We start from the raw sequence: 23,094 nt of genomic DNA on the forward strand, positions 1-23,094 counted from the left end.
CATTTTTCTGCTTTTATTTCATTATACGTGTACCGAGATTCAAATCACCCATAACCACACTAGAAGAGAATGTCAGATAGCAACTGCAAATGACTTCCTTCCAAATCAGAATACGTGCTAACGATATGTACCCACTGTGTGTGTGTGTGTGTGTGTGTGTGTGTGTGTGTGTGTGTGTGTGTGTGTGTGTGTGTGTGTGTGTGTGTGTGTGTGTGTGTGTGTGTGTGTGTGTGTGTGTGTGTGTGTGTGTGTGTGTGTGTGTGTGTGTGTGTGTGTGCGTGCGTGTGTGTGTGTTGTCCTGATACATTTTGCGAGCGGAAGTTGAGCATCGCATCCCGATAAGCGTCAGAATTCTGCATTCCTTCCGCCTACTGCTTTGAAGTTCTCTTTATAATAATTGGAAAGGCTCGTGAACTAATCTTTTACGTGATCTGTTTTCGATCGATTTGAGGCAAACATTAGAGAATTTTCACGAGGCGTGAGAGGCCTGAGAAAGAGTGACGAGTAGACGGACACGAGATTGTCATTAAGGCAGTGAAAGGTAAAGTTGTTGAACCTGTCAGCAAAAGACAGTGATAAGGGGGATGGTCATATTACCTTTAAGAGACAGATAAAGGGAGAGTCAAGAAGAATCTAAGAAGCGGGTGAGATGAGTGAGCGAGAGAGAGAGGGAGAGAGAGAGAGAGAGAGAGAGAGAGAGAGAGAGAGAGAGAGAGAGAGAGAGAGAGAATGCAAAGATATAGAGAGACGGAATATTTCTGGGGAAAACACGGTAATGCATCAGGAGCTGAGGAATTCAGAAAATAAAAAGATGCATCACTTTCGAAGAAATATTCAGACTTAAGAGACAAAGAGAACTAAATAGGCACGTGGAACACCGATCGGTATGCAGGGGAAACGAAATCCCAAGTAGAGCAATTTAAATAATGCAATCGTCGTTCGACAATCCACCCTATCGTGGTTTAGATGCTTTTAAAAATGTCCTTTTTTTTGAACATTTGTAAATATTATCTCTAAAAAAATGGTAATCAAAATCGGTTATTTCAAAAGACTAAATTCTTGCGTGATGCTAATTTTAATAATAATAATAATACTTTTAAAAAAAAAACGGAAAAGGAATGCGAGGATCAAGATTGATATTATAACCAAGGAAGGTGAAATTATTTTTAAAGGATATCAGGAATATCGTAAATCGTCAAGATAAAATATCAAGAGAAGAAACAAATTAAACTCTCAATGTAACAAAAATGGAAGTTTAAATTTCTCTTTTATTTCAAAAGGAGACAAAACAGTTGGTAAATTTGGAACAGAGTGGATGAAATCAAGATACGCCTGAAAGAGCATGAATACGGAAAAAAATACAGAAATGAAAGAATCATTGCAAGCAGTTTTGACAGATAAACAAGAAATTATAGAAACGGAATAAAAGTAAAGAAAAACTGATAGGTATACTTTGTGACAGAATGGAATAAAACCACTTCTGAAACATTGAAAATTTTGAATTACACGGATGCTACAGAACGATAAGAGAGCCTCCGTAGTTCGGTCACTATAGACGAGGCCCTTTGGTCGGAAAGACCTGGGTTCGATTCAAATCAGTGAGGGAAGGATCCTTTATCTGGTATCTGTCGACGACTGAAGGTGAATTAGCCGGTCTCATACGCAGGTGGAGGGTTTTTCACCCGGAAACGAGGGTGATTTGTCCCCCAGAACATGCAAACTGGCCTCGTAAACACATGCATTACAGTCATGAATACGTCCCGGCCATATTCCGGTCCGAGCTCGGATAAAATTGTGGGGTTGGGGAAAACAATGGTGAAGTAGCCTATAAAAATCCCAGGAATACTTTGTGGGCAATGCCTACAAAGTCACCTACGGTCGCAAACGACGGAAAGGGAAAACCAGACCAGGCTACAGAACGATGTCTGCCATTTGAATTTAAAGCCACGAAGTGTTGGTCTGTTATAAACGGAAATCGTCTGGGGAGGGGAGAAGATGCCGCCTGTAGCTACTAACTTACCCTCAGTTCAAAAGTCCTCTTGTTTTTCGCATCGTAGGCGGAAAGAGCAGGGTTCGCATCTCTTTGTCCTTAAGAGTACTACTGGAGGAATATAAGAAGACGATTACTTTGAGAAAGAGTAGACTAAAATACACTGGGAAAAAAGATAGAAGAAAGAGAATCGTATTAAGGGGAGAACCCACTTACCAAGAAATCATCACAACCTAAGACAATTGTCGATATCCTCGGAAAATTGTGAACGTTTACTGCACTGTTGGCCATCACCTGTTACTGCTCTCCAAACACAAATCACCTACCAAGATATGCTTAATAAAAACGAGATTTCCGATCAGATGTAATGATTTAAGCAACCAGTAGGGGCAGGTAGATGGAAAGAATCATAAACTCTTCCTTAAAGACATCGTAGGACTTAGTTTGCGGTGCGTGACTACAATTTAGTATAAAGCCTTGTTTCTGACGTGTCCTTTTCAACCAGCGTAGACAACTGTTTCGGTATTCATCTGCTAGCAATGACGAGACTTAATTGAACGAAAGATTTCCATTTGTGTGAGGCTAAACCGCACTAATTGTCCCACTACATGACAAGTTATTATAGGGCGTGCATGTGTTACATCGTCTTGCCACGAATCTTTGGTCCATTAGAGAACACAAATTGAGGTCATGTCTGCTATTACCGAAGTTTGTGTCGATGTACGAACACACACACACACACACACACACACACACACACACACACACACACACACACACACACACACACACACACACACACACACACACACACACACACACACAGATCTACGGGAATAACTAAAATTGTCTTGGGAAATGGCAACATCTTTAAACCGCAAGTGGTTTTTGTTAATTGCGATCATTTTGAACTGTTCCCGTTACTGAAGCAGAAATAATTATGGGTTATTAGATTAAAAAATACCCTTGCTGAATGAAGAGATAAAGAAATTGTGGACGTTTAATTACAGTGAAATATCTTTCTAATTTGATCATCCACACGCAACCAATTAAGGAATTTATGAAATGTTCTGCAAACCTCACTGCGCTGTAAGATCGATGTGCTATACAGTGAAGCATGCTTCTGATTTGCAATTGAGAATGTAGTAGCAATTGTTACAATCGATAATCTCTCTACGCTACGCAACAATGTGCATTTGCTCGTGTTGATTTGCATTTTGCAATGCGAATAACTGCTACTACTTCATAGCAGCAGAGTTATTCCCATTGCAAAATGCAAATAAAAAAACTATTCTAGCAACATGTATCAATGCAGTCCATTACACTTTATTTTTAAAAAAAATCCATGATTGGCAAGTACATTCTTCAACTGTTCGAAAAGAGAAGTCGGATACCTTCAAGAGCCGCCACATAATCAACTCCCAAGTTGTAAAGTGAAAAACAAAACAAACAAACAAAAAACTTGGTCCGAGAGACTTTTGGGAATATCATAGGCTGATGTGGTTACTTCAGTATTTCATAGGGACGTTCTATTGCAATCAGCACAGATGCCCTTTCGCTCCACTAAAATAATGCACCCCCTTCCAGGTAATCATTACTAGCAGATCAGATTTTTTTCTTTTTCCTATCTTTCTATAATATTCAGTGCGCTCTTTTTCTCACTTTTACATTCGAAGATCTTTTAATAATCCGTAGCTTGTAATGGAAAATCGACCGCCACACTTCTCGAAAATCTCACGAGCCTCTGGAGAGCGCATCTAATTCAATCGCGTCTCACAAGACGCGCGCGTACACACACACACACACACACACACTACCGAAAATAGAAAGCAGATCAAAGAGTCACAGATGTTACCGCGACTCTCTCTCTTACCCACCAAACCATCCAGTTCGTGTTGCAAGTAATTATATGTCGATCTTTTCTAGCGTCACGACCCACCCTCCTCATGGGGAGCTTGAGTTTTGTTTGCAAAAGATATTTACCTGGTGTGCGTTTGTTAGACGGAAAAGAATTACGTTACTCGGAAAATAATAGTGTATTTACTATACTACCGCTTTATTATTAAAAATTTTTGATGTCCTCCAATACATTCTCTGCCACTTTTTGATTGGCACATAACGAATTTCAACTGAAAGAAATACGATAAATGTTTAGCCCACAAGCGCCATCTGAAATTTATACACACAATTTAATCAACAACTATCATTCTTTTTTTCTAGTGGTGTTTATGCTTTTCAAACCCAAATTTCAAATTACTCAATTATTTTCTAAATAAAAATTGAAAACTTATATAAAATCGAATTGTAATTATTATAATATACTATTTAAGATAGTTATTCTAATACATTAATTGTATAAAACATCAAATAACATAGCTATGGCTCACACATTATCAGAAAATTATTTGAAAGCGCCACCAGTGGTTTGGTTTGAGTGTTGCGTATGCCATGCACGTTTGATGGAACTGCAGGCTTGCTCATGCTATTAGTAAGCCACACAGTAGACAGAGTGCTTGTCAGTTTGTAGCGAACACGTGAACTGATCGCTGACAAGTTTGGACGTGACAAACTTCTGATGGATGACTAACCATTTTCTCGTCAGAAAATATCCGCTCTTTGCGAAGAAATACTTTCGTTGTGTGAAGAAGATGATATGGCGATTTTTCATCTATGAAGTAATCGAGTTAAACTCGAGCGAATGGAAATTAGAATCGTTTTATTGTATTTATTGTGAGGATGAATATCTTTTCCAGTATCACGACTCACCCTCTTCATGGGGAGCTTGAGTTTTATATCTAAATATAGACTATTCAGGTTCGAGTTTCACACAATTTTTTAATACACAGAAAATTCTATTAGATTATTTTGCAAGTATCTCAAGTAACTAAATCAAAATTCTTTAAGTTTGTCAAGAATTTTTGAAAAAGATCTTTGAAATGTATGAACATATAAACACACCTTTTTATTTCTTTTATCAGAGAAACTATTCATTTGTAGCATAACAAATCATTATAAATTTGTTAATTGAGTTTGTCTTTGTCATTGGGTTTGCTTCCTACCTTTAGAGTAGGCTCCACCACTCGGCGACAGGTTTTGTCTGTCGTTGAGTGTAGCCACCGCTAACTTTCCTGTCCTCGGGTGATTCAAGTCAAGAGTGATGAGTTTAGCAGTGATCCTTTAGGGCCATTCCTCGGTAGAGATAATAAAATATTAAAACTAGTAAATACTTTCAAGGTTATTTTGATGTAATGAAATTTAGAGTGGTCTTATAGATCACTCCGATTTTTGGAGAGGTATTCCAGCACATCTCATCTTGTCTCCAAAGTTTTATATTATTCAATTGAAAACAGAATTTTCAAAGAGAAGTATATCCGGTTTTTTGTCGAATATAAAAACTCCCTGAATATAAATAGCAGATGACCAAAGAGAAAAACTCAGTAAAGATAAAATATCAAAACTAGTAAATACTTTTAAAGTTATTTTGATGTGCTTTACGAAAATATATCAACATTAGAATATCAAATTTCGTTCAAGTAAATAGCATGATAAATAATGTTTTAAGCCATTCCTAGTACGAAAATATAGCAGAATCTGAATATAACGTCCTATTTACACCAACCTTGTTATATGAGTTATATGAAGACAATTCATGGGTTGTAAAAAACGAATTTAAACAGCAGGAATGAAACTTCTCAGAACAGCTGGATATACCACGTGGGCCATAAAAATGAAGAAATCTTACAATCTCTAAATATAAAACCAATGTAAACAAAATTGAATACGACATCTAAATCCAATGGACAATAGCAGACTTCCAACATTATTCGCTAATTATAAAATGAATGAGAAAGGAAGAACTGAAAGACCAAGAAACTATGGTGTGTGATCGGAACAGGTCACTTAAGCCTATAATTCCTCTTAGGATGAAGAAAAAGACTCTCTTGTCTTCACTTGTGTTGCAATTTCTTCACGGATGTGCTTATGTAATATACATTGCGCACACATGAACTGAGCAGATTAACGTTTGCGTTAACAACTCTGTAAGTTAGCATTCATGCACGTTTATGCTACATAATGAAACTGCTCCATATTTTCTCCGAGTTCCCTTAGTATTTCACTTCTTACTAAAGGTTTGCATTTGTGTTTTTTTTTTCACGCTTCGTGGAAAATTCTTTTTTGCTTTAAGTGGAGTAATGAAAACATTCATATAAGTAGGACCTCAACAGGTTTGTTCTAGTTTATGGGCAACAACTTTTAGCCGCACCATTACAAAGTGCCGGAAATAAAACGTAATGATTCAAATCAGAGAATATAATGTATCAGAGGTTTGCATTTGTGTTTTTTTTTTTCACGCTTCGTGGAAAATTCTTTTTTGCTTTAAGTGGAGTAATGAAAACATTCATATAAGTAGGACCTCAACAGGTTTGTTCTAGTTTATGGGCAACAACTTTTAGCCGCACCATTACAAAGTGCCGGAAATAAAACGTAATGATTCAAATCAGAGAATATAATGTATCAGAATTGAAAAATCAGTATGTTTATGATTGCAACGGAACTGAATAGCTTCTGAAAAGCAAAACAAATATGTTATCTGAAGAAAATATATCAAGCAGATCATAACTCAATAACACATTAAAATAAAAAATAAGGTTAAATATTTTCATTTAACTATGTATTATGTCTTAATATTTAATACTTTGTATTCATTTTTTATTTAATAAAAAAAGATAAATATATCTGAAAGTACAGTGAACAGATTGTTTGCTGTACTTTGAATATTCACGACACAAATGATTTCTCTGTCAACAAATTCATATTATTAACAGTGCACGTAAATAGTTGAGATGAGGACTCGTTATAATCAAAATAGCTTATTCAAAAACCATTTATTCCTCTTCACAGCAGAAGAAACAACAGAATAGGATCTGTCTTAGCATTTTTCCCGCACGTACAGCGATGAGGTAAAATTTTGACACCAAATCTCAAGTTAAAATCTTTACACCGTCTGAATTCTCTATACTTATTCGTTAAATGGAAAACTTCAATTTAAATTTCAGAAGTCCTTCCGATCCTCCCTCTGTTCATTGTTCCTTTTTCATAGCAACCGTTCATGTCTTGCAGGCCGTATAAACATAGCCTACAGAAAGGAGACTATGTCATTGCATTTCGTTGTTTATTTGTGAAAATATCCTTCTCAAATCTTAGATACTCGTAGTTCTATGAATTGTTTGCATTAAGCCATGTTTGAAAACAGTTGCGATAGAGATAAATCTAAATATTAGATAAACAGAGTTTTAGGACGCATAGTGCATAAAATATTGTGTTACACTGATGACAATATCAACAATATCCAATGGAATACCAACTTATGCATTATGTATAGGTGATGAGGAAACGGTTTCATTCCTGGGAGTGTTCGATAGAGGGTTTCTCTCTCTCTCTCTCTCTCTCAAACGTAATGTTCGTGTTGGTGGAGGTCCATACTTTGAATAATACATCGCTTTTTCTTTCGGAAAAAGGTGACTACATATTCAGTTTAGGATCTTCGTATCCTCAGAGAGAACTAACGTAAGAATAAAACCTGCAGGTTACAATGGAGAATAGGGTGGAAAATTTTCTTTTTGCGTACATTTATCTCTCGGGTCTTAGCTAGACAAACGCCTACTTTTTTCTCATACTTTCGAGACTTTTTTTCTTTATTATAAAGATATCTTTAGTTATTTGTTCAGAAAAATGTGGCCATGCTCACATCATGACGTATAGGACTTTCACGTAACATGTATACACACACACACAAACACACACACACACACATATATATAATCACTTACAATGAAGCGAGAAAAACAAAACATTTCATAACAAATTTAAAATTTTACTTACAGTTCTACAACATAAAAATGCTCGCAAAAACATCCGTGATATTAAAAGTTGACTTCAATGCTTCCCACTCATAATGAACATTCTTTCAGGTTTAATATTTTCCAAAGCCTTGGGTTTGAAAATTAGTGCTGTTCAAGTTATAGCACCTGATGAGTTTTACGAATCTAGTGATTTTTTCCACGTTTGTGCACTCCATCCTCCACAAGCACTCCTTACTGCTTTTCTTATACTATCCTGCCAGCTAGCTGCAGCGTTCCTCTCTCTCTCTCTCTCTCTCTCTCTCTCTCTCTCTCTCTCTCTCTCTCTCTCTCTCTCTCTCTCTCTCTCTCTCTCTCTCTCTCTCTATCTATCTATCTATCTATCTATCTATCGCTCATTTTTTTACATATTTATAACATATTATCCATTTATGTACACAAACTCTGATGAAATAGATTCACAAAGATTTCTCATTCTTTATAGAAATCCACTCTTGATTTATGAGTAAAGCGATTTCTGAAATTCATTTCTTCATACTATCAACTTGTTTTGTAATATATATATATTCATTCTTTCACTCAGTTACGTTTCCTTCTTTTAAACTTATCCTAGAACATGCCATGTAACCTTGTTTGATCTTTATGCAATGAACTCCACTAATTTTCTATCCTCCCTCCTAAACTTTTAGTTGTTTTTTATTGTTTTTATAGAGGTATATTGTGATTACTTATTTCGTTTGTTTCTCAATTCAAAGCCAGCCAATGTGTAGCAGTGCTGCTTTCTCTAGACGAAGTTTGATGGAATTTGGAATCACTTCGAAAATTTGTCCGGACAAATCACTTCAAATATTGATCGAAATTGACAACTTTTACTGGGACACAATTATGCAGAATAATACCAAGCGATACGAAATCGTACAATATATTGACCTCTAGCAGATTAGTGGACAACTAAAAGCAGACAAGGGATGATAATGAATGACGTCATTCTAAAATAATGTTATTGCATCCATGTCCGCTGAATCAGAATAAAGTAGAGAAAAAGCAGTCTTTTGAATAGATCACAATGTGGCTTCATTAGGTTTGTTGTGTGTAGAATCAAATTGTGCTGAATCATTGAAACAATGAGTATTCAACAGCGTATCTTCATATTCGGACTAAGATTAATTTATAAAGTTGTAGGCAAGTAGGAGTTAATTTTTAATCATTATGTTCTAAATGCTGACCACCTAGTGCCGAAGGTATGAATTTTTATATTTGTAGATATCATTTCATGATCATCATCATACTGGCCGAGTGGAAAGCGTATTCGTCTTTCCAGCCAAAAGGCTGAGGGTTCGAATCCCGCTGTGGGCTATGGATGTTTGTGATTGTCGGCGGAAATACTAGTGGTGGTGGGCGGTAGATGGCGTTGGTGTAGTTGCGGTTAGAATGAACTGTAGAGTAGACAGAGTTGTAGAGTCTTTGGACTCCCTTAAGCAACTATTCGAACTTATGGTGCAAATAGTTGCTTAATATTTTATTAATTTATTTTATAATGATTTCAGAGATCCTCTAAGCGTCGGAATCCTAAAAACATTTCTTGCTTTTTTTCATCACCTTTGTTGTTTTCATTGCGATTATTAAGCTGAGATCACAACGTCAGATGGCGCTGCCACAACAAATGTATTACTTCATTTAAATTAAGGAGGGTTTCAAGTTTCTAATTTATGAGAAATAAAGTTTAAGTACCCCACATCCTTTTTATAGATCTATGGTTTACGTTCCTACTTCTCGTTAAAATATTTTTTTAAAAAAAACAGGAATTAGCCCGACACGTAACAAAAATTAAGACGTCGCACGTCTTTCATCCATTCCAAGCACATCTTTGGTAATGAGCACCTTCGAACTTACCGTGTCTTCGCAACGATCAAGCAGCCTTATCGTAATGAAGACTGAAGAAATTAGACTAATTACTCGGCTTTTTTCTACTTTTTCCTCGAAAAACAGACAGAACTAAATGTCAACCTCGAAGTTTCCTTATCTTAGTGTGATAGAGAATGGAGATAGCTAAGACAGAAGTGTGAGATAAAGACCTTAATTATTCCTTGTTTGTAGTACACATAATTGGAGTTATAATTAACTCTGGGGAACATGCGTCCTTTCACATAAAATTTACCTTAAAATGCTCTTTTTTTACCCTCACCCCTTTTCCAGTTGTTCGCAGTGTTAGAATCAAAGGGACTTCAACTTCCGAACACCTCAGGCAGTCACTTTTATTCCTAGAAGTTTTATTGAAGCGGTTTCCACTTTTATTGTACTGCTTGGGTTATATTAATTACACTTCAATGGAGATCGTTTCCTAAATCAACATAACTTCACATTATCGTTATTAAACTTTCACATACAGTGGTGGCTATCGCCAATTTGTATTAGTACTTCCTTAAGTAGAAGTTTAGGATTCATCTTTTTTATAGATAACCGTTTCGTCCCATCGTTCTGTCTGGAGCGTGGAAAGCAGCTTCGAACGTTGCCATAAAATTCAAAAGTGTTACTTCGTTAAATTACACCATGAAGCTTTGAGGCGAACGTATATTTAGTTTATAAATTGCGTGTGTTCTCTGACAGGTTTTTAGGTTATATAAGAAAACTAATCAAAAATTCCAGATAGTAAAGATCCTCCATCTCCGTATGAGACCGAGTTATTTATCTCCTGTTAAAACTTCCTTAAAATATTTCCAATTTATTCGTCATCTATTAAGAAGCCTTTACAAGAGCTTCTTAATAGATACCAATCATGCTATTCCCATCGTTCTATCATGGAATTCGAACCGACGCCTTTTGTATCATGTGTGTGTGTGTGAGAGAGAGCGAGAGAGAGAGAGAGAGAGAGAGAGATCTGTACATTAAAAAAACAATATACGAATTGCAATTAAGACAGACTAATAAACAAAATGTTTTGAAATTATTCTATAGTGCGATGCTAAAAATATCGAAGGGCAGATGAACCCCAAAATATTCTTGGCTAAATAATCGCTATCTGATGTCTACTTAACTCAAAAAAAAAAAAAAAAAAAAACTCAAAAAGCTATGAATAATATTGTACCGGATGATAAATAATATGGCATACTTGACTTGCTGTTCCAAATCTTTAGTAGGCACCAACTGATGGAACAGCGTGCAAGGTGCTATTCCATTTATCGATTTTCACTCCATTGTTGAAATTTACCTTTTTTTAACGATTTTTTCACTTGATGTTTTCAACTAAAATATTTATAAGAACACGCACCTGTTATATGGCTGTTCCATCTATTAATTCTTCTCAAACTTTAATTTTTTTTATGTTTTGACTTACCTTGATTGCTAAGAACACTACCTTTGCTCTTTACTACTGAAAGATAATGTGCTACTTCTCATTGGATTACACTTAAATAGCGATTTTGGAAGATTTGCTTTTAAAAGCAAATACACATTTGTTTTTGCCTTAGTATATAGTACATATATATAGTCAATTATATATGCTTAAAATGTCAACAGCCTCAAAAGATCAATGATGTATCTTTCTACTACTTACCCACTCTGGGTTTATCTCTTGGACAAGTGGGTACCTGACTTTTCTTACACTGACGAACTGCTGTTGAAGGATGGGAAGCGAGACTGTAGAAATCGTAGAATTCAAGGGAAGAAAAAAGAGAAAGAAAAAAATGGAAAATAATCCGAATTTAATATTTCGTTTAGAATAAGAAATAAAAAATGATATAATATAAATGTTATATAATTTATATATCACAATATTACTAAGACTTACACCTGAATATCTCAAAAATTTAAAACTTAATATGGAGAAATGCGATTAAATATACAGATTTCATTGGCTCATATTGGTCATATGTCAGGTGACCTAAAATGAGAACGAAATCTGTGGATTTTTTTTTAATGTTGGACCCATACACGAAAGGTTGGTTAGTCAACCTATAACACGTTAGTAGCGTGGGTGGGAAGATAATTGGAAAACGAGGAACTTATCTGCATTGGATTTGAAGACCTGTGCATTGTATTCCTTGGGAAATACGTGGGAGGGGATGCTGTTCTACAATACAGCAGTGGGATTGAAGGAGGAGGAAGAGAAACGTGTTACATGAGTATGGAGTTGGGTATGGAGTATTGTATTGAGTATGGAGTTTCACTGTGAAGGGTTGTTGGGTGGTAGCTGCATGTGTTTCAATGGATTTAGTAGAGAGGGAGGGGGATTATTCAGGATAGTTTTGATGAGCATTTACCATGGAAATATCTGTAGTCTTGCATGCAGGAGATCTCACTCATCTCACTCATCTCACACCACTCTCGCACAGGCCTGTGCGAGAGTGGTGAGATGAGTCGATAATCAGTCTGACTGCTCTCCTCTGTATTGAGTCAAGCGTTTTGAGGGAGCTCTTAGGGGAATCTGCCCAGATATCGGAATAATACTCGATGGGTGGTCGGATTTCTAATTTACACAGCTGTTCGTGAATAAAATAATGGCTTGAACGAAAGAGGAATCCTAATTTTTTTGGATGCCAAGGAGGCAATGGCAATTTTGTATTTATTCCAAGAGAGTCTTGATGTCAAGGTAATCCAAAAAAGGGTGGTCTCCTCTTCTCTGGAGATTTTGGTTTTTTCAAGGTAAGTCAGGGATAATATGGTTTTTTTGGGGAGATTAGGCAGAACTGTTTTACAGAGGGTGAATATGATAACTTAGGATTGAAGATGCTGCTATGTGAGTTGCGGTGGTTTGTTTGGTAGAAGATTGTCAAATGAATAGGACGAATGTACTGTCGTTTGAAAAACCGTGCATCGGATTGTCGGTCAACTGAACAAGGTCATTTATGTATAGGAGAGTTGCATAGTTAGAAAACAAGGAACTGTCAACCATCACACGCAATCGGCGTCTGGTGAGAAATTGGCGACACAGTTGCAGAAATCACAGGACAGACTGAATGATGGAAGCTTACTTAATAGGCCCTTGTGCCAGACCCGGTCGAAAGCCTTGGAAACATCTTATCCAGAGGTGCGCGACATAGGTGAGATCCTTTGTTGAACAGCACCGGTGGAATCCATAATGATGGTCTTTTATTGTCTCTGAGTGCTTTCAATATAGAATAGGAGTTGACTGCTTGTGGTTCTCTCCATTTACTTTAGAGAGGACTGAGATGAGAGATATTGGGCGACAGTTTGATAGTAAGGATTTGTCACTTTTCTTGGGAATAAGTTGGATATCCAGGCAAATTTCCAGGATGTCGGATATATGCCGGTGGACTATAGGAATCAACTCTGGAGCATAAATCTTCAATAAAAGTGGAGGTATTTCGTCAGCTCCAGGGGACGTTTTGATATCTAATTTGGATAGAATTTTTCTGATCATTTCCTGGTGAGAGGTTAGGGGAGGATTGAGTGTTGGATGTTTCAAATGGTTGGGGACTTTACCAAAATCATCTGTGCTGGTATTTGAGGAAAACTATGATCCCAAGAGACTTACTTTCTCTGAAGATTTTGATGCAATAGACCCATCTTATTGAAGTAGTGGTAGGAGCAATGTTGGGCAAATGGTGTGCCAACTGCTTTGGCCAGAGACCAGAATGCGCGGCTGCCATTCTGGTCTTTTAGCTCTTTGAAAATCGGTTCGTGATGCATGATGATTTTCTTGCAGCTGTTTGGGACTTTGGTGTAAGCGGTGAGAGAAGGCGGAGTTCTTGATGATAACCAGCTGCGGAATGCTTGGTTCTTATTTGTGCAGCTTTTCGCATCTTTTGGAGAACCTTCTATTCCAGAAAGGATTACTTCAATGATGCATTCAGTGCATATGCTTTGGTTGGAAGATCGAAAGTAATACTTCTACCATGTGAATGATGCATAAAATTCTCGGAGGACATCCCGCTTGGCATTCTTATAATGTCAGACGTGGTTTAGAATGGCTGCGTTGGCGTTGCTCGGTGTGGGAAAACGATAAGCGCTAAGTTATGGTCTGAGTTACCTAAAAGAGATACAACCTAGTGAGGAAGAGGTTTGGAGTGTTTGGAGAGTGGTTAGGGTCATCTGTTACTCTGTAGGACATGTGAACAATTTGCATAAGGTCATTTGTGATGGGAAATGTCTCAGCATCTCTACCTGCTGCTTGGTATGTGCAGTTGGAAGAAAAACCAATTTTGTTTTACATCGCCGAAGAAGACAATCTCATGCTAGGAGAGTTTTGAATTGAAGGACTTCGACTCTCAGGGAGAGGAAATCAAAGAGTTCCGAGTCGATGGTGGCATTGGGAGTGATTTAAGCAGCAGATGATTTGATAGAGTGGGGCAGAGAAATTTTCAGCCGAAGTAAATCATGATCAGGAGATTCTAAATTGAATGCTCTCTCTGGCATGGTATGTCAGAGCGAACGTATTGCAGACTGAAGGTGGAAGTGGTTAATGTTAAGTTTGGAGCATATACCAGGTATGTTTGAAAAATGGATCTGAAAGTCTCGGTGGGGGTTTGTTGCTCACCAAGTGGTTCGTACACATTCCCAATGCACTACGTATTATGTTTAGGGATCGTATGCGGTTTTGTTTTGGCTGTTTTGTGGCATGAAAAACAGCACACTCCCCTGGGTGTGAGAATCTTCCAGCTGCTTGCGAAGTCATCGGCCTTGTTCGCGCTGGATAAAGGTAAGGTCGGGCGGGATCATATACGATTGGGGGAGAACTGACTTTGAGGTTGTTGTTCACAGTCGGCATTAGTTGTGATGCAGTCGTCGATGTATCACAGGTTACTCGCGGGAGCTACCAGATTTCTATAAAGTTTCTGCAAATTTCTATAAGTTAATTATTCTGTTCAAAGCGTAACATCACGCATACTGTAAAACTGCTATGAACGCATCCCAAAGGCGGAAATTCCCATACGGATGGAAGTGTGCTGTTTTTTATTCCACAAAGCATCGAGAATAAAACTGCATACAATTCTTAAACCTAATGCACCGTCGGCGTCATAGCTTAAGTTGCCTTTAATCGTAATAGCTGTTGGTGAAACTCTTTCAATTGTAATTGTAATTAAAATTGTTCAACTTGACAATTGTGATCCTTTCGTGAGTGTAAATCACAATATAACTAAAATATTTTCACAAATCCCTTTTTTATTTATAGATTGTATACAGTGACCTCTGTTAATGGAATAAAATTAGAATTAATAAACAATAAAACATTAAATAACTGAAGCAATAAGCAATATACTTTAATATTATTATTAAACTGTCACTGTCACCATAGGGCTCTCTCTCTCTCTCTCTCTCTCTCTCTCTCTCATTTTCCCCCCACTAGGAAGAGGAGAAGGAGAAGCAAAAATCTCAGATTTTAAGGTTGAGTACAATTTCAAAACCTTAATTTCTTTGGTTATATTTTTAATAAGAATTTACGATAAGCAGGAGAATGTCCTGGATATTATTCTTAACTAGTATATAAAAAGAAACAAAAACATGGAAAAGTACGAAAACTGAAAAACAACCGCAGGTCATGAATTATATTCATGACCTTCAGCTGTTTTTCAATTTTGCTTGAGCTTCAGTAAGTATGCAGAGGTCATAGGTAACAGTGAAATAAAATTGAGAGAGAGAGAGAAATGAAGAATATATTTTTTAATTTTTGTTTAATTTTTAAATGTTCGTTAGCAGTCGAACAGATGCAGATCAACAAAGGCTGTGCTTTTGTTGATCTGCATCTGTTCGACTGCTAACGAGGGCGAAACCCGAGTTTAACTTGGGTTTCGCCCTCGTTGACTAACCCACTTTCAGTTGAACAGTCCTTGTAATGGTTTTCTTCGAGTTCTAGAACAGAGTCGAACCCAGGTTTCTTTCCAACACAAGGGCGATGCCGATAGCAACTGAGCCAACGGAGATACTTAGCAGCACTTCGCTTAAATTATCAACGGCAAATACTTCACTTGCGCACGTATTTAGTTGGGGCACATTCAGCAAGGGAAGGGGGATTATCCCCTGCTGATTTTACATTTGACAATAAAAAAATAAATAATAAAATGAAATTGTAATAGTTTCTGATTTAATCGTCTCGTTTTCTTTCCTTTCATAAAATCTTTCATTTCCCAGTTGGGAAGCCGAATAGTCACGCGCTTGTTAATAAAACTCCTGAAAAGATAACATGATGATGATGGCAAAGAAAAACATGAGGATGATTCAGCAGGTAGAAGGAATCAAAAAAGGCATTCTCTGGCAAGGCGTATTCTCATAAATCTGCATGCAGAAGATTCGAGTGTCTGTGGAGATGCAAACACGAGGACTGTTTTAGGTAGCAAGCGCAGAACTACAATCATTATTATTATGTAAAGCAAAGTAAGGATAATCAAACTTGACCGAGCTTCGGTAGATTTTAGGACAAGAGAAATGTTCTTACGGTGTTTTCAACTGAAGTTGGGATGCCCGGCCTCACCCGGAGGTAGCAGAATTCTTTCCTCCCAGAAAATCGTAGTTTTAATCCCTCGAAACAGACAAACCCACTGAAGAACACATAATTAACAGACATAATATACTGGTCTCATAGCCTAAGTTCCATTGCCGAAATTTTAACCGACCCAATCAACTTAACTCATCAGGCCTAATGAGGCATGCATTATGTAATAATAAAGAATGCTAGGCCTATTTAATAGACACGTGAATCATCTTCTCAAAGAGCTGATTCTCTAAATTCTCTGCACAATTATTATAGCAATTACCGAGAAGGTTATTCTTAGCCGTCTATCAGCAAGCATGACTCTGCATCCTATTCAGGACAGGACTACGGAATAGTTAGCTTACTATTATTATTATTATTATTATTATTAATTTTGTGATGAAGATATTTGCATACTTTTTTCTAATTATGGGTTAAATCCGTAATTTCCGGAGAGAAAAACTCTTTCTTCCCGTAACCCGGTTTTCGGTGAACAGTCGTAACAATGTCCCTCGTATATTGCAAGGAATTTAAACCAAGATTTTTCCAAAATATGCTCATCTGAAGTGTGAACTGCGATAGCGATTCTTGCTGGAAGAAAAAGGAGTACAGTTGAATGAAGCTTAGAGTTATGGTTCCTATTTGCATATTAATCTTTTTTGTTTACAAGATCAGTTCACTCTTTCTCGAAACTAACCGGACGAGAGTTAAAAATCCAAGTAGCAATTTCTTTATTTAGCATCGCGAGCGTACAATCGAATCATAACGAATCCTTTGGGGTCAACTCAAATCATACAAATGACGTGGACATTCAACCTAAGATAAAATAACGAACAGTGAAGAAAAAAAAGTATTAAGCATTCTGATTTATTTTTGTAATATTTTGTTTTGCAAAAACTTACAACACATGACGCAGATGTAATCAGCAAGTGCGAAAGCCGCTGCTCACGTCCGTGTACGTTACAATCATTTAGGAATAGCGAAAACAGTTCCCCTGATCCAAAGAAAGAACGAAAGAGAGAAAGAATTAGTTCGACAGTTCTGGCATTTGATTGTATTGGGATCATTGAGTAGATTGCCTTTCGTTTTAGCAAAGAGAACATGGAGAGAGAGAAAGAGAGAGAGAGAGTGGAAATGTCAGTTTTCGGTTCAACAATGGTACATTGGAGCATTCACCTTTGTGTTTAATTATGCTTACAGAAAAACGGCACAGAACAAAAATATCCGTCAATTATAGAATGGAATGAATCGCGGATGAGTTTCTCGGTCAGCAAAGTACGATCTTCTAAAGAGAATCGTAAGTCTTTAGGATTGCACTACTCCCCAAGATCGTAACGATGTTATTCTTGTAGCTGACCCAGAAACAAAATGCAGTTACACATGTGACGAAGGCGAAAGTAAATTTTTAATCCAAGAAGAAAATCAAGGTTCAACGTAAAGAGCAACGTACAATGATGGTAAGAATCGGGTTCCAATGAGGTCAGCCTTGCTTCGCCGCAGATCAGAAATTATTGCTCTGGTTGTGGAATTTATTTAAAGCTTTCAAGAGTTGAGCACACTTCACGGATTATTCAGAGAATACAACCAGAAGAAAATTCTTTCTTCGACTCGAATAAAACAAACTTAAAACTGACTTGCAGTTCCTCGCGATAAAGAGGAAGCCCCTTCGTACTTTATACGCGATCACCAGTCCGGTCCACACGATATTTAGCCTCTTGTCAATCCCACCTTCCCATGATACGGACTTTTTAACAGAGCTCTGGAGAAGCGCGTGTTTCCACCATAAAAGCATAGATGTCTTTCATCGCCTCGTAATTACCACGGCTATGCTTTTTGGAGGTGGCTATTGCCGTATTTCACCTCTAGAGTGGGTGTCCTCTTTTTCTTCCTGCGAGCAGGGCGTGTGATGAGTTCTTCGAGCATGCTCGTTATTATTCAGCTAGGGAGCGAGTGGTCAATCCAGCGAAGGGTACAGCATTAAAACAGCTTCCACAGGCTGAGCGCCAGGTGCTTCGTTTCATGTACTGATGGTAATGTTTCTTTTGGAGGCTTCCCGATCATCAGCTGCCCGAATAATCCTGCTGCTGTTTATTTTGTAAATTTTGAAGGCACTGTCTTCCACAGATAGTGCCTTCCCTCCACACTTGGACTGGAAGTTGGATACTCCCTGTGTTTTCAAACGTTCTTCACCTCAGTTGCATTTCCCTGCCGTTTAAGTATCTTGAATCAAATCCTACAAGAAAAATTAGACCTACGAATCTTAGCGTGACTGAAGATGTAAAAAAATCTCCAATAAAAAACAAAAATCATAAAAGAAATGCAAACAAGTAATTAAATGCCAACCCATCTCCCCCCAAAATATAACATCCCAGATTTTCGTCCAATAAAATCACTTCCACATCCATTCCACCAACGTCACGAGGTATCAACACAAAGAGTAATGACAGACACCCCGTGCTCAGTCATGAACACCCGATCTGGTGTTCTTAACCGAACCCAAATTAGCAACTCTGCAACTCCAATACACCTCAGCTGTGGCAACTGTATCTCGCGTGATGCGCGCCACAGAAAAGGGAGGAACAGGTGCTTTCGTCAAATTTAATCCTTTGCCGAAGACCACGCAAAACAGAATTCTCGCTTTTCTAACATCTCTGGCTGGAGATTTCCTTACCTCGCTTTATAGCTTCATCTGCTGCCATTGTTAATATCCTAGTTTAGACAACCATGCTGTTCCTTTTGACCACTTATCTCTAAAAGTTCGTTTCCTACAGTGTAATTAAGAAATTGTGAAATTATCTTCTTGGAGACTTTAACGTTCATAACCCAAAGTGATCCCCCCGCCTCGGACTTCACAGATCAAGCCGGAAGCCGAATTTTTCGTCGTCAGTCGTGACCTTCACTAACAGTTAACCTGCCACCGATACCAGATAGTACTCATCATTCTTCCACCATTCTGCGCCTCTTCTCAACTAGCTCTTCGTCCACGTACACTGTGGATGTCAACTTCCCTTTGAAATTCTGATCATTGTCTTACCAAGTCTCTTTTTCTACAGACTGTTCCAATCGCAGTCTCGTATCCTGTGGCGCTACAAAGGTGCTAGCTAAGATGACCTCTCGGAATTTTTTATTCTCCACTCCACTGCAACCTTCTGCGTAAAATGTTATCAACAATTCCGAAGCAGACTTCATAAAAATGAAACAAGACACTGATCGTACTCGACTGGCAATGGAACCTTTTGGTCCCTCGGTAACGCTGTTGCAAGTAAATACTGACATTCCTTGTTTCTACCTCTCTCTCTCTCTCTCTCTCTCTCTCTCTCTCTCTCTCTCTCTCTCTCTCTGTCAGACACACACACACACACGCGCGCGCGCGCGCGCGCACACACACATCCTAATGGTAACCTATTCAGGTTGTGATGATACCATCAGGATAAGGCAGACCTTTCGGCATCAGTCTTTTCCTCCAACTCTTGTTTAGACGACCAAAGCAAATAATCTCCTTCACTACCTCAAATTCTTCGTTGCATGCCTGTCTCCCCTGATCTTTCGCCAGAAGAAAATCAGAAAAATTCTGAGTATGATACTAAGTCTCATGGTCCAGATGATATTTCTCCAGTTGTGCTCAAGACGTGTGCTCCTGTTAATAAACTGTTAATTGTCGGTGAAAGCTATAATATTCATCTATCAGTCGCCCGTTATCATAGAAATCAACCTACATCCAACCTGTATTTAAAAACGAGATAAAAGTCGGCCATCGTCTCAATATTCATCTTATCTCAATCTCTGAAAACTGAAAACGATCGCCAACAACCAGATCTCTTCACTTCCTGAAGAGCCACTGGTTAATGAGCGGTCACCACCATAGGTTCCGCCATTCTCGTTCTACATCGGTCCTCCTCGCCAACCTTACCCACCTTTGGACACAGGCTATGGAAAGACTTGGAGAAACGCACGTATTTGCGCTTGATATTATTTCAAAGGCATTGGACCGTGTCTAGCACAGATGCCTTCTAATCGTCTTATGGTCTGTCTCTTGACGTTCATGACTGGATGCCAACTTCCGATGAATCATTTCAAGACCAGTTTTCCCTTCTTGGGATGAATATCACATTCCGTTCATCCTGGTACAAACATATTACATCAATGGCCTACTCAGCCTCTAAAAATCTTGGTGTTCTATTCCAAACACGTCGAACACACCTCACCATCTTCCTTCATTCCGTCCACTTCTATTCTCTGGAACTCTCCTCTACCAATTTTCTCAATGAATACAATCTTCAACTTCTTTTAAGGAACATATCCCCAAATTGTTTTTTCCCTTAATCACTCCTCCACCCATGGAACTGTTGTCATATCGAATTTGTTACTTCTTATGCGTGGTAGGCATTAAAGTCTGAATAGAAGAAACGCTCTTCTATAACAAACTTGTGATGTTTATGCACTGTGTTGTTTCCCAAAAGATTAAAACACGTTTAGAATTCGTTTTGTGGCTATGTTCGTCCACCTATAATAACTCCCCATTCTCATTTGGGTGAATTTGAATGAAATGTGGCAAAAAACAATGCAAAGTATACATCACAAATGAAAATAAATAAACCATGAGTAAAACAAAAGCCAAAATAGATCTCCAGATTCAATTGTTGTGATAATGAATGACGTCACAATAAACAAATGAGATGACAAACCGCCTTTATTATGATAATTGTCAGCACTCATCTTCTTAATTGTTTTTCTATAGACGAGTACCTTTCTTTTGGAAGGGCTCATAGTTACTGGATTAAAGGTTGATGCGGAGAGAACATACAATGTGAGATGCTGCAATACATATTTATTTGTGTCGTATTTACAAAAGGTATAACAATCTTTCGACCATTGGGAAAAAGCTTCAGCATGGTGAATTGCGTTGTTTGTATTTTTGCCTATAAAGACGGAAAATTATTTAGTATATTTAACTGCAAATGTAACTGCAAAGAAACATTTCGTTGCAATTAATGTAAACATAATTGCAAGAGTAGTTATATCGAAATACGTATTTATTCTCATTGGGGCTAACATGATATCAGAATCTATTCTTATTCCGGTAATTTACTTGATAGACGCAAATTTTTATAATCCAACAATGAAAATGCATTTAATAATGGTTTGTGGGCGTTGGCAATTTTCTGATTGTTGATTTCATAGTTGAATTTGTTTCCTATTTCACTACTGCAAATCAACAATGAACGAAACATCGAAATATATCGAAGATATATTCATGATCAGAAAGAACAGGAGTTTATTGAATTGTTGCGAGATAACTTTCTCAAGCAGCATGAAAGAAGGAATTCGAGGTCAAAGAGTGTTGGATTTGCTCATAGCGTCAGAAGGAATATCTGTCAAGAATATTTTACCACCAATTGGTGACAGTGATGATGCTGTTCTTTCTTGGGAAGTATCTACTTGTATTGAAGCTCCGATTAAAACAGGCTACATGCTGAACTACAAAGCTGGAAATTATGATCAACTTAGGAGAATACTATCTTTGGTCCCATGGTATCAGTTACTGAATGGAAAAAATGTCAGCAATGCATGGGAATCTTTGAAAAAGCGCTTGAATGAGGCGCTGTCTGAATGTAGTCCTAATGTTCGAAGAATAAATAGGTTGGGAGTGAAATGGATGTGCAGCCTTATTAAGATAGAGATCCACAAGAAGAAGTTGATGCGGAAAGAATATCGTGAGAATAAGAGTGAGAGGAGTTATGAAATATATAAAGCTCAGGCCAGAAAAGTAACGAGTATTGGGAGAAAAGCTAAATCGGAGTATGAAAAGAAATTGGCCATGCAAGCTAAAGGCAATCCAAAAGAATTTTATCTTTATGCCACAAGCAAAAGAAAGAATGAATGTGGAAGAATAACTTTATTGAATGCAGATGGTACACGAGTGTCGGAAGCTAAGGAGATTGTTCAGCTAATGAGTGCTCACTTTGCTGAGATATATCAACCAGGTGTATGTGGCATGGTGCTACTGCTACGTTTGATAAAGAGTTAGAGGTTCATGAAAATGACACTGAAGAGCTGTTGCATAACTTGGATAAGAACTTGTCAATGGTAAGAACTCACATACAGAAATGGGTAGAGAAACATGCTTATACTTGCAAGTAACAGGATGAGTTTACTAAAGCAATTTGCTCATATTTTATAATAATGTTACGGTCGAGTTGGATAAAGGAAATGGATACACTATGATAATGTTGGATTTTTTCAATGCATTTGATAGGATACCACACGAAAGGCTGTTGCATAAATTGTAGAATATGGGATTGGAATATAAACTCTTAGCTTAGAACAGGGGATGGTTGATAGACAGATATCAAAAAGTGGTATACTGTGGGTGTGACTCTGCCAGATTTAAGGTAACCGGTGGTGTACCTCAGGGTTCAGTCCTTGGGCCATTATTGTTCAGTCTATACATTAATGACATCAAGCAAGGTCTGTCATCAGATTTGCAATTGTTTGCCGATGATATCAAGATAGGCAGGGCAATCATGGATGCTGCTGATATTCAGCAATTACAAAATGATTTGAATAGACTGGAAATCTGGGCAAACGAAAATGGCAATCAGTTTAATGTTAGTAAGCGTAAAGTTATGCACTTTGGCGTGATTAGAGTTCCAGCGGCATATTATATTAGCGGGGTTATGCTACAAGAAACTGAAGAGGCAAGGGATCTTGTTGTATTGATGGATAAGAATTTAAAGTTCAAAGGTCACATAGCAAAAGTTGCAAATACAACTCAGAGGATAATTGCTATGCTGAAGCGAACCTTGACATATAAG

The 23,094-nt window shown here is 37.7% G+C and overlaps 1 protein-coding gene across 3 annotated transcripts in view; it reads right to left on the reverse strand.

The window, feature by feature from the left end:
* The window catches only part of LOC150110672 (glucose transporter type 1-like), a 1,175,276-nt gene that overhangs the window by 1,128,139 nt on the left and 24,043 nt on the right, over positions 1-23,094 (reverse strand). For all 3 annotated transcript variants that reach the window (XM_090395569.1, XM_090395562.1, XM_090395554.1), the window contains exon 2: positions 11,405-11,487. The gene's annotated coding sequence lies outside the window, so the exon portion shown is untranslated. The remainder of the gene's footprint in view (positions 1-11,404; positions 11,488-23,094) is intronic.

This window comes from Typopeltis vanoorti, chromosome 1 (genome assembly GCF_054136105.1).
Source record: "Typopeltis vanoorti isolate ZY-2024b chromosome 1, IOZ_Tvanoo_1.0, whole genome shotgun sequence".
NCBI lineage: Eukaryota > Metazoa > Arthropoda > Arachnida > Uropygi > Thelyphonidae > Typopeltis > Typopeltis vanoorti.